We start from the raw sequence: 13,943 nt of genomic DNA on the forward strand, positions 1-13,943 counted from the left end.
TGGATTACTCCATGTTCTCTATTTTATTATAAATTAAAGGACATTGTCTTGAAAATTCAAACTAACTTAAATGACTTTGTTCTGTCTCTTAGTCATAGGTATCAATTTCTGCCCATGCTCATTGATTTTAAACTTTATTTTATTTATTTGCCTTTAATTACACGTGCTTAAGATGGATATTTGTAACATCTATGCTTCATCTCCACTTGGCTGATATATCAATGCCAAAAATAATCAGTGTACATATGTACATAGAGAAATCTTGAGTCAAATCCTGAAACTCCTCAGAGATTTTAAAATCAACAATAAGTTATTGCTTCATTTTTAAATTCTTAAGCACTAAAGTAATGCATTCCACCAAATTCATATTGTTATTTTTAAATCTAATTTTTGTACATGTAGGTTTATTTTAACATTATTGTATTAGAAATCATAACTTTCTTAACTTGAAATATCAAATTTATAAGTCTATTTCACATAGCAAAACTAAAAATAACACATGTTATCAACAGTAACTGGACTACTTATGTTCCTTTAATGCAGTGCTTTACTGAATCAATTTTGATGTTATTCTTTGTACAATCAGTTTCTTTCATTCTCCCCCTTGAAGGTCAAAATGCCCACAATTGTACCTTGTTCTGAAAATCCCTGAAATTTTAAATAGAAGTTGAATGTAGTCATTATCTGTGGCTTAGTAACAATTACGGTGAACAATATTTCCATTATTGAGAGTTTAATTACATTTAAATCTATGAAAATTTAGTCTTTTTGTATGACTTAATCTTCTTAAAAGTAATTTTTATTTTCCTCATACCTTTGGCATATTTTCATTTGCTCATGGTTTACCTTTTCCATATTTTTAGGTACAGTGGTCCAAAATAAAAGGTTTTCATTTGTTAGACATATGACATTTTATCTCAAAAAACAAACCAAAATGGAACAGAGAACAAACAACAGTCATATAAAACAATGAACAACAACAAAAAAATTTAAGAACCATATAAGATCAAGGCTCAAATTATAGAAAACTATGTTTTAATGGTTTTTCACTTCCATTGTGTATATTTTAAATAACTAGTATCTATGCCAATAAAGTTGCCACTCACGGACCTATTCACACACGCATGTATGCACACACACATATAATTATAAAACAGAGCTGTACTAAAAAGTCGTGCAAGAGGAGAAAATGAGGTCAGGATCAGGTATGAGAGGAGATGGAGGAGAGGTACACAGGGTCCAAAAATTAAACAGAGATGTGTAGCAATGGGGGATGGGGAACAGGAGTAGCCATCAGAAAGTCCCAGATGCCAGGAAAGCAAGAGGCTCCCAGGACCCAACTGGGATGACATTAGCTCAAACACCCAACAAAGTGGAAAGAGAACCATATCCAGAGGATAGGCACAGCCTCTGGTTGAAGGATGGAACCATCAGACATCTCAAAAATTTTAACCCAGAATTGCTTCTGTCTAAAGGAAATATAGGGACAAACAATGGAGCAGAGACTGAAAGAAAGGCCATCCAGAGTGTCCCTCCTGGGTGTTCATCCCATATGCAGAGTACAAACTGGACACTATTGCTGATGCCAAGTGCTTGCTGTCAGGACTCTGGTATACCTATCTCCTGAGAGGATCTGCCAGAGTCTGAACAATACAGATGCAGATGTTTACAGCCAACCACCAGACTGAGCTCAGGGACTCCAGTGGAGGAGTTAGAGAAAGGACTGAAGGATCCAAAGGGGTTTGCAACCCCATAGGAAGAACGACAATATCAACCACCCAGATCCCACAGAGCTCCCAGAGACTAAACCACCAGCCAAAGAATACAACTGGAGGGACCAATGGCTCCAGCTGTATATTCAGCAGAGGATGGCATTGTCTGGCATCAATGGGAAGGAAGGCCCTTGGTCCTGTGAAGGCTCAATGCCCCAGTGGAGGGGAATGCTAGGATGGTGTGGTAGAAGTTGTTCGGTGGGAGGGAGAGCACCTTCACAGAAGTAATGGGAGGGGAGATAGGATAGGGCATTTGTGGAGTAGAAACTGGGAAAGGGGATGACATTGAAATGTAAATAAATAAAATAACCAACAAAAAAGAAATAAAGCTAAGATCATTTTAAACAAAACAAAACAAAAAATTGTGGGTAGTGTTAAAGGATTACAAAGAGATCAGAGCTCTTAGGTATTGTTCACAGTTAGTTGCTCGTATATTGCTACACCTAAAGAAAAAAAGGGAAAGAAATCATTGTATTATGCACCTAGACTTCCTAGAAAAGAATGTAACAAAATTGAAACGCATGGTCGTTGCTTAAGCAATGCAAACCAAGATCAATGGAGCATATTTCTCAAGTGTATTTCTCGATCTCTAAAGTCTGCTAATGCATAATTGCTGATTACAAGGACAACATAAGGAAAAGTGAACCTCACCGTTATTCAGTATGTAGGACTATGACCTGTATGGTTTAGGGATTGACATGAAAAGTGCTACAGGAAATGAAGTAAGGAGCGACAAACAGAAATCCTGGGTTGGCTATGTACTATGAGAGACCCTCACCAGCACCACACTGGGAACTTAACTACATTTATTATATACCATTTTAAGGAGAAGCCAGATTATCCAATCTCAGTAGGGGCATTATTAGGGGAGCAGTCTCACACTGCAGCTATCTAGACGGAACCTGTGCTTGATTAGTTTCTGAATACAATGTCAAAATTAATACTCTGACCAGTGGAGGGCTTGGCCATTCCTCGGAGCCAGATACAGGTAAGGCCTTGCTATTCCCATGGATCCTAGGCATTCGGCTTCTTAATACAATCACGCTTATTGATGTTAATACTTCACATTGACTTAAGACTTTATTAGCTCTAGATTATGTAGTGAGCTGATTTTAAGAGCAGAGAAAAAATTAGGCTGCATACATTAATGAAAGTATAATGATATAAAAGAACTTCATATGAATCCACTGCTAAATGATTGTATTATTGTTTGATGTATAAGCATTTATCAAGTATTCCTGTATAATGAATTCTTCATTCTCATGATCAACTTATTATTATTATTATTATTATTATTATTATATTTATTATAATTTCCCAAATTCCAGAAAGCAGAAGGTACAAATGGCTATATAGGGTGCATGCTTGGATATCTAAGTGCATGCTGATCTCCAGTCTCCCTTAATATTATCAGGACCTATTACACATTTCAAAGTCCATGCTAACATCCCAGTTTTGCTCACTTCCTCCCCTACCATAAGCTTTCCCAGCTGATGAGCTTCTCTCTTCCCAGAAACATATTTGACATATAACTCTGCTATTTCAGCTATGCTCACCCTCTCTTCTCTGTCTTCCTCCCCATCATTCTGTTCTCTCCCATTCTCCCTCTCTCACTTTATGCTACTCTCTTTCAATCTCTCTCTCTCTCTCTCTCTCTCTCTCTCTCTCTCTCTCTCTCTCTCTCTCTCTGTCTACAATGTATCTGTCTTCTATCTGTTCATATGTCTGATATCACCATTTCTGCTCTGTTCTACTTTTTGTTTTTTTGATGGTGAGGTCCAGTATTCTTGACATGTTCAGCCTACTTTTTTTCTCTCTGTGCTCTAAAGAATGTGAGATGGCTCTGATTCTCTCTCTCTCTCTCTCTCTCTCTCTCTCTCTCTCTCTCTCTCTCTCCTCTCTCTCTCTCTCCTCCCCCTCTCTCTCCTCCTCCTCTCTCTCTCTCTCTCTCTCTCTCTCTCTCTCTCTCTCCTCTCTCTCTCTCCCCTATAATAATAAAACCTCCTCACTAACCATACTATGGAGTGGTCATGCACTTTATACAATTTTACATACTGAGGAATTGAGGCAGACTATATTTTCTTAGCCTAGGATCGACTTGAAATTATTATGTACCTTGAGGAATCTTCATATTTAAAGACCTCTACTCAGTTTTATTCTCCAAATACTAATAACAAGGCTGCATCCTTGAAGACTGCACCTACAAAACTCATGAACACAGAGGTGTCAAGCTGGTACCCAAATAGAGCCTTCTTTCATACTTTACAGGAAGCTACTCTCAATGCCATCAAATGAGAAGTGTAAACCAAGCCAGTAGCACCAAGACATTAACACACTATTTACACTGGTGTAGTGCCTGCGAGACATCCAGGCACCAAATAAGCTCCTGAGAACAATAAACCAATAACTGATATGACTTAAGGTTCACTTCTCAAAATGGAACCCATGCCCTGTACTACATGGGACAGAAAGAACATGAGACTCGATTATCCAGGTAGCTAGTGATAAAGCAAATAAGACTAGTCTAAAATAAAGCAAAACTGTCATTGTAAAATGACTTCTAATTATTTTCTGCTATGCTTTTACATCAGTGCCTTGACAGTCATCAGAGAAGCGTCCACCTGCAGCAGATGGGGACAAATACAGAGACACATATCCAAAAAATAGGCAGTGAGTGAGAGATCTTGGAATGCTCAGCCCTAAATTGAAAGTCTTAGTCTCTCGTTTCAGAGCTCAGGCCCTAGATAAGGAGAAAGAGTATCAAAGCCAGAGTGATGGAGGACACCAAGAAATGATGACTTCTAAATCAACATGAGCAGAGCTCTTATGAACTCACCTGAAGAATTTGAAAAACATTTTAAAGCAGACAAAGCAAATGCAGTACAAGGAACTCCTTATATAACATTTATTTACTGAGAAATAGTCAATTATCCTTCATTTTTATGTTTTCAAAGTACAAACTTGTAACTGAGGAAAATTAAGGAAATTAGAACAATCAGTTCAAAATCAATATTTTGCTATAGGAACACAGAACAGTGCTATAGGCATTGCCGTGAATCATAGGAGAATTGAAATATATTTATTAAAATCTATGGGGACTTTAAGTCTTAAATTAAAAGAAAGATTCAATTTTTAATGCCCTAAATATGCATCTTACTGTGCTTATGTAAATTGATGTATATGAGTGATCCATGTGATGACATATTCTTCTAAGACAAACTCTTATACTTGAATACATCGATTTGGTTATATATTCTTAATGGTTATTTTGTATAAAATGATGCTTGGTTATATAAAAATATTACATTAGGCATTTTCAATTTCCAAATGTACTAAAACATAAAAATCCAATTCAATCTATATAAAATCCAAACAACATTATCCTCCTATTTAATGAGCTTCATATTTGTCTGAGTTTTCTGAAACCAAATTAATGTATGAAGCAAAGTTGTTACCCCCATGTTATATCAAATTATACAGAACAGTGATCTTGTAATTTATGGGGACTATTAAAAACCATGCATATATGTGCATATATATGTATGTTTATACACAATTATCCTTAAAACAGACAAAAAGAAATATTAAGGTTGATGTGCCTTTTTATAAGAAAGTTAACCTTAATATAAATACTTTGATATGTTAATATTTACATGACTATATTAGTAAATTAAGATCTATATAGTAACTCATGCCATCTTTAGATGCCTGCGTTTAAATTTATTTTTTTATAGAATGAATCTGTAAGTCATAACAGGTATTGATATCCATGAGCTGGTTATAGTGCTTGGTCTGATTCATGTGCATTTTATAATTTAATGCATATATGATTCAGCAGCTTCCTCAAAGTTTTCTCAAAAAGTCAACAAATAGACTATTTACTATCTTCAGATGCCTTTGTATACAATAGCAAACTTTGAGAGGACACCTTCCCTACAGAGTTGGTACACATTAAATTTTCATACAGTTTTGAAATCTATACAAACTTATATCATCATTTCAGTTCAATATTACAGTAAATACTGCTCTCATCAGCCAGAAGTTATTCAGCTATCAAGTGAAAGGTTGACAGCATTGTTACAAGTAAAGTATTTTAATATGATTTTTTCGTACAATCTACTGTCTTGCTTTAAACAGAACTTCAAAATTATGTATCCTTTGTTATGTTATATTAAAACCATTTGGATCCGAACTTACATAGACCATCTCTGATAACAACTAGGCAAAGCACCAATCTATAAGAAGAACAGAATTTCATTAGAAATCTTGTCATTAGTTGTTTTTGTTTTCTCCATTTGTGTTTGTTTCTACCCTTGGTATCTCAGCTATTTGGTCTCTAGTCCCCAGGATCTTCTACATCCAAGTAGTATAGAACATGGGATCCCTCTCATAGCATGGGTCTCAAGTCAAACCAAACATTGATTTGTCTACTCCCACAAGTTCTATGCCACCATTGTCCCAAAATATCTTGCACACAGGACAAGTGGTGGTGGAGGTAGAGAGGTCATAGCTGGTTTGATGTCAAGAATTCTATTTTCATAGCCTGCAGAGTACAATTTTGCACCAAAGATCCTAGACGTTGTTTTTAGCAATAGAGCTAGGGTATCAGTTTTCAAAGAGTTACCCTCTGCTGAAGCATCAGCCTAGATTGCTTCTGTTTTTCAAAGGGACTCAAATCAATTGAACGAAACCTAGTCTCACCACTGTACACTTTTCCTGGCTACAAAAGATTGCCAGTTAGACTATGTATCCATTGTTACTAGGAGTCTTCACTAGAGTCAACCTCATGGACTATAGGAAATTTTCTACTATAGTAAATCTCCACACCACACCTCAAATGTCTCAACCCAATTCCAACTGTTTCCTCCTATACTTTCTCCCTCCGTCTCTTCTACAAACCTGACCCTCACACTCCCATTTCTACAAAATTCTCATGGAATCGAGAAAAACTGAGAAATAGGCACCTACAACTATAATTATCCCTAATGCAAATGTTTGGGCACCAGTATAAGAACATTATAAGAGACAACATAATAAGTATTCAAAGTCTACTGCACTAATATAGAATGATAGGCAGGCTCAGGTGATGACGTGCTATCCTATTATAGAAGGCACAAAATACTCCAACAGGACTGAAGCACACACACACACACACACACACACACACACACACACCTGTATATGAAGATGACAGAGGTCATTAAGGAGGAACTAAATCCTTTAAAGAAGTCTAGACAAATACAAATGATTGGAGCAAAGGAATAAATACCATAAAGACAGACAAGAAAAACAAACAAATGTTTGAAAGAAAGAAAACTTTTCATGATCTAAAAATGTAAACAGAAGCAATAAAGAACATAGAAACTGAAGGGCAGGGACCATTCCTGAAGCTTTTGCCGGTCTTTGGCACCCTTGTCCTCTCACTAGGTTGCCACATTTGGTTGACCTTCTTGTCTTTTTCTGAAAGGGAAAGGGAAGAGGAGGTGGTGGGGAAGGAACATAAGGCTGGAGAGGGCCTGGGATGGAATAAAGAAAATTGTAGTTGAAATGTAATATATGAGAAAATAAATTAATGAAAATAAAATTATGAGTGAGAACAAGAACTAGAGAGGCAAGCTTCATAAACAGAATAGATGGAGGTCTGTTTAGGAAATTTTCCCCTATGCCAGTGTGTTTGAGGTTCTTTCCCACTTTGTCTTCTATTAGATACAATGTATGTGGTTTTAGGTGGAGGTCCTTGATCCTCTTATAATTGAGTTTTGTACAAGAAGATAAGAATGGATCATTTTGCATTCTTCTACATGCTGATCGCAAGTAGAAAATTTGTTTAAAATGCTGCCCTCCCCCCACTGGATGATTTTGGTTCTTTGTCCAAGATCAAATGATCATAGGTGTGTGGGATTAATTCTGGGTCTTCAATTCTATTCCATTGATCCACCTTCCTGTCTATGTATCAATACCATGCAGTTTTTATCTCTATTGCCCTGTAGTACAGCTTGAAGTCAGGAATGGTGATTCCACTAAAAGTTCCTTTATTGTTGAGAATGGTTTTCGCTATGCTGAGTATTTTGTTATTCCAGATGAATTTGAGAATTGCTCTTTCTATCTCTGTGAAGAATTGAGTTGGAATTTTGATGGGGATAGCATTGAATCTGTAGACTGCTTTTGGCAAAATGGCCATTTTTGTTATGTTAGTCCTTCCATTCTATGAGCATGGGAGATCTTTTCATCTTCTGAGGTCTTCTTTGTTTTTTCTTCAGAGACTTGAAGTTCTTGTCATACAGATCTTTCACTTGCTTGGTTAGAGACACACCAAAATATTTTATATCATTTAATGATTATTGTGAAGGGTGTTGTTTCCCTAATTTTCTTCTCAGCCCATTTATCCTTTGAAAAGAGGAAGGCTACTGATTTGTTTGAGTTAATTTTGTATCCAGCCACACCTGACCAATACAGATGCAGATATAGCTGACAATCTGACTGAGCCTAGAGACCCCAATAGAAGAGCTAGAGGAAGGACTGAAGGAGCTGAAGGGCATTGCAACCCCATAGGATGAACAATATCAGCTAACAGGATTACCCAGAACTTCCAGGAACTAACCGAGCAACGAGTATAGGTGCAGAGAGTCATGGCTCTAGATACACATGTAGCAGAGCTTGGCCTTATCTGACATTAATGGGAGGAGGGGTCCTTGGTCTTGTGGAACATAGAAGCGTGCTGGAGCAGTGAAGCAAGAGTGGTTGAGTGGTTGGAGAAGTACCCTCATAGAGGCAAAGAGGAGGGAAAAAGGGGGAGATAAGATGGGGAGTTGTGGAGGGGTAACCAGGAAGGAGATATCATAGAAATATAAACAAATAAAATGATTATTAAAAAACAAAGAAAGAGATGGAAGAGAGACTCTTTGGCACTGTAAATATGAAGAAATGGATTTATTGGTCAAAGAAAATGTTAAATCAAAAAAATTCCAGGCACAGAACATCCAGGATATGTAAGACACTATGATGAAAAGAAAAAGCTAATAATAAGTTAATAATAATAATAATAACAAATAGAAGGAGGAGGAGGAAGAGGAGGAGGAGGAGGGAGAGGAGGAAGAGGAAAAGAATACCAGATAAAAGGCCCAGAAAATTTCAACAAAATCATAGAAGAAAATGTCTGTAGCCTAAGAAGGAGATTCCTCTAAAGTTACAAGATGCATACCAAATACCAAGTATATTTTACCAGAAAAGAGTCCCTTTACCACATAATAATGAAAATACTATTCATTACAGAGCATACAGAACAAAGACAGAATATTAAAAGCTGCAATGGAAGAAGAACTAGTGGCACATAAAGGCATGCCTATTAGTGTTACACCTGACTTCTCAGTGGAATCTCTACAGGCCAGAAGAGCTTGCACAGATGAGCTGAAGACTCTAAGAAAACTGAATTCTCATTTCTCAAGTGGCTATTAATTTTAGATAACTTTCTGAATTATGGGGTCAACGTCTGTGTTCATTTTTCTATGACAGCTCTAGGACTCTATCTGGTTCAGACCTGTGGTGGCCATTTATATGCTGTCATAGTCTCTGAGAGTTCATATGTACATGAGCTCTATGTGATCTCTAAGGCCATCTCCCTTGGTTTCCTCCTATCCATCTGGGTCTTACACTCTTTCTGTCTCCTCTTCAACAGAATTTCCTGTGCGCTGAGGGAGCAGATTGGATGGAGATGTCCCTTTTCAGCCTATGTTTTTTGAGAACTCTCACTTCTACATAATCTCTGGATGTGTGTCTCTGTACTTGTTTTAATCTGTTTCAGAAGCAAGCTACTCTGAATTTGGTTAAGCCAGATAGAAACCTTGGACTAAAACAGAATGTCATTGGGAGTTATTTTTTATCACTCTATTTATTTTTGCTGAGCAGTTATATTTGGATTTACATTTTTCCATGGCCTACATAGTTTCAGGTACTTGGCCATGAAGTGGGCCTTAAAACAAATCAGATATTGGTTGATTATTGCGACAAGATATGTGCCCCCTTTGCACCAGCATTTCTTCTAGGCAGGCTGCTCACTCTTGTAGATAATAGCATTTGTAGCAGAGTAGCTTACCTTTCTCCCCTGGTAGCATGCAGAATACGATCCAGTACCGTGAATACTCGTCCATAGATATGAAAGCTCTAGATAGGCACTCTTCTGTGACCAACGAGTTTTGTGAGATCCTTAGCAAACAGGCCTTTAGTTTCACAAACTTTAGTTCATGAAAATCTGCCAATAACCTTGGTAATAACTGTTGTGGGTTCCCATAGGACATCTTAAACTAAAATTCAATTAGGTGTAATTGACTCATGGTACTTTAACCTTTATTTGGTGAGAAGAGATTTTCAGTTGATAATCTTCCTCCCTGTTATTTGGTAATTACATTTAGATTTTTTTTATTTCATAGACTACCATTTATTATTAATGACGGTGGCCTTTGCCATGCAGAAGCTCTTCAGTTACATAAGGTCCCATTTATTAAATTTTGTTCTTAGTGTTGATGCTATTACTGTGTTATTCAGAAAAGTTCTTTCTTTTTTCCCTCTCTTGGGTTTTTCTTTTTTTCTATATGGTGCTGAAAATTGTCCTTTCAAGTTCTGTAAAAAAAAAAAAGTCGTTGAGATTTTCATGGGGATTATACTGAATCAGTAGATTGCTTTTAGTAGGATGGCTATTTTAATATGTTAATGTTATCAATCATTCGGCATGGGAGATTTTCCCATCTTTCATCATGCCATGCATATAAATACCTTAGGACTTAACTAAATATTAACAAATCAACTTCTCTTATAATTTACTCGTTTATATTTGTCTCTGGGAGTTTTCACATCTCTTTCAACCACACAGTCTCCTAACTCCTCAGTTTCTCTTTAATAAACAGTTCATTTCTACCAACTTTTATTTATTTTTAAATATATATTTTTCTTTAACAGATGCTAAAGATTTTTATTTTGAGCATATGAGTATTTTTCCTGCATGTATGTATATTCGTCTAATGTGAGTCTGGTGCTTGTGGACCAGGAGTGTTCATTGGATCTCCTAGGACTGGAGTCGTAGGTGCTTGTGAACTGCCTTGTAGGTTAACCGTGATTTCTGAAGTGGAAACAAGTGCTCTTATCATGGAGCCCATTGCATTCCCATTCATCATAAGGCAGAGGCAACACATCGCGGAGACTGTGAAAGCATGTGGGAGACATGCACAAGTTAAAAGGAGACAGTAACTCACAACATGAGACCGACTTTTGGAAAAGCTCCAACCAAGAGTCAACCAAGAGTTGCACTGATAATTACTGGGAGAAGAAAATTCTGTTTTCTTCATAAAATAAAGCTGGAAGGATGAATGGCCCTAAGTGATTGGCTAAGAAGAAACTGACACCATGGTTAGTACTTGGGATGTGTGTGTGCGTGTGCGTGTGCGTGTGTGTGTGTGTGTGCACGCGCGCGTGTGTGTGTGTTTAAAGAGAAAGAAAGCATATGGGTAAGAGGAGAGGCTGGAATCTGGGAGTAGATGGTGGAGATAAATGAGCACGAACAAAATACATTGCATGAAAAAAGTAAAAACTATCAGGAATAAATACACTTAAAACAAAAGAATAAGCAAAATCTACAATCTGTCAAACTACATTACATTATTAATTTGCTTACATTTTCATAATGATGTTGTATTAATTTCAGCCTGGACTCTCAGAGTCATAACATGAAACAGTACTTTTAATTTGTACACAGATTTACCTTTAATAAAGATATATACCTCAATTAATATCAAGACAACAGCAGTGTTTTGTGTTTATTTCCACACATTACAGCCTCTCAGGTGAAAGCCAATTAAGTAGGCCTTTGCTTACTTTCACTGCCCAATAAACTGACTGAAACAATTCTGCTTTTTTGGTTTTCATTTGGATTTAAAATAACAAAGGATTTTATGGAGAAATGAATTCTTAAGGTGTTATGTAAAATCATTTGGTAAACACATAATATGATTCTATTAATTCAAGTACAATGTTAATGGATAAATGTGACTTTATTATTGTCATAGTAATGCCATTCAAATACTTAGAACCAACATAAGAGCGGAAAGAGAGAGAAAAAAAAAAGAACAACAGTTTAAAGTACCAAATGGCACGTACAAGATTTGAAGCTTTTAAAAGGCACAATTCCCTTGTTCCCTGAAACTGGAATTAAATTAACCTGTCCCTTATAAAATTGTGTGTGTGTGTATGTGTGTGTGTGTGTGTGTGTATGTGTGTGTCTGTCTGTGTGAGTGTGTGTGTGTCTGTGTGATCGCGTGTTTGGGAATGTGTGAAGCATTAAAACTTCTAACTGTTCTTTCAGAATTTTTTAGTCATTTCTTTTGAACACTCATTACTAAGACTTGAAATGAATATATATTATTCTTTCACAGAAAGGTAACAGAGACACACATATATAGAGACTTACTATGGTGACAGTGGATTTAGTCTGAGTTTTAAATTTTGTAATTTTATCTCAATTTCTGTGAGATAATTTTTAAGCACATAACATTTTCATTAACAATTCTGTAACAAAATTTCCAATTTCACTGCATTTTTCTCAAATCATTAGCTTTTCAGGCTATTTGTATTGCTTTTACAGAAAAATGAAAATACATATAATCCTTTCCCCTTATCTGTTCATATTAATACAATATAAAAGGATTAGTTATTAAATGTAAATGTAAAGTCATGAGTGTAAAGGAAAACAAACTCAAAATTCCTGACTTAGCCCAGTCAGTCATGGCTACCATTTCCATCCCGCCATAGAGGGCTCTGACCCTTACAAGCATTGTACCTGGGTAGGCAGTTACTAAACTTTCTTGCAAAATTACTGAAAGCATTGTTAAGACTGTAAGATTAGTTAGTATTTTTAACAAATGTATGCATCAGACAAGATCAATGTCATATGTTGTAATTAATGTACTTTTCAAATTGCCAATAAGTCAAAACTGTGATGTAGAAAAAAATGTATAAAAATCTGGAAAAGTATCAATGTTTCTGCATTTAATTTATTTTTTCAGATCATGTCATCTATGAGAGAAATCCCAAGTATCTGGCTATTGTACTAGGCTATCAGCTCAGTGTTCTCTTGTATAAGCTTCTTATGTCAACCATTACTGGGTGTGTAATATACACCACCACATCATGTGTCCAACATGTCTGATAGAAATCTCTACTAAACCTAGTCATTGCCAAAACAAAACAACAACAACAAAAAACAATCGGGTATCAGGTATCATCTAACTGCCTTTGAGAAAGATGGAATTTTTAAGTTATATTTAATATTTTCTTGTGAATGAAAAGAACAGTTGTCTGTTTCTTAAATCAATGGATGACATTTCACAGCCAAAGAGATGTTCTGAAAGTACATAACATCAATCTTTACCAATTTGATTGGATTGTTCTTTTATTCAATTGCAATCTTTCTGAGAGTTATATATAGAAATATAGAAATGTCAGGACGGGTAAACTCTCCCTTAATATTCATACACTATCATTGCATTTAGAATTATAAACGTATTCAAATGTACATTCCCTCATGGTGAGCACACAGGAACCCAGGTTTTTATTTCTGTCTGCCCTTTCTTATTTTGTTATTCTATTTTATTCAAATCATACTCCACCTAATGGTTCCTTGCCTAGCTTTAATTGGAAAAGAAAACAAACAATGTAAACAAACCTCATAACACCTGTAATGAAGAAGAGAAAACAAAACAACAACAAAAGAAAAATCATGCCTAGATATTGTTGGAATGCTTTTAAATCCAGGAACCAAGTAGTGAGGTTTCAGTGAGTTTACTTTGTAATTTCAAGGAAGAGTCCCAACATTGATTAATTAGTTGAATGGAATATGCTTTTTACCCTAACTTCACAGATATATTATCTCCAAGATATGTTAAATACTAAGAAAATAATTACTTGTACAACAAAAGTAAGACAAATATAAGCTTTCATTAGAGTATTGAACTGAAAGAGTGATATCTAGTCAAAATATTTACAGGAATATTGATACTACTCCCATGTTTACGGAATAAGACCGCTGATCCCCAGATATCTCCTACAGTGACAAGCTATTGTGCTATTCTTCCTAAACAAACTCAAGTTCTAGGTTAATGGCACCAGTAGCTATGTTCCCTCAGA

This window comes from Rattus rattus, chromosome 12 (assembly GCF_011064425.1).
Source record: "Rattus rattus isolate New Zealand chromosome 12, Rrattus_CSIRO_v1, whole genome shotgun sequence".
In the NCBI taxonomy this organism is placed as follows: domain Eukaryota; kingdom Metazoa; phylum Chordata; class Mammalia; order Rodentia; family Muridae; genus Rattus; species Rattus rattus.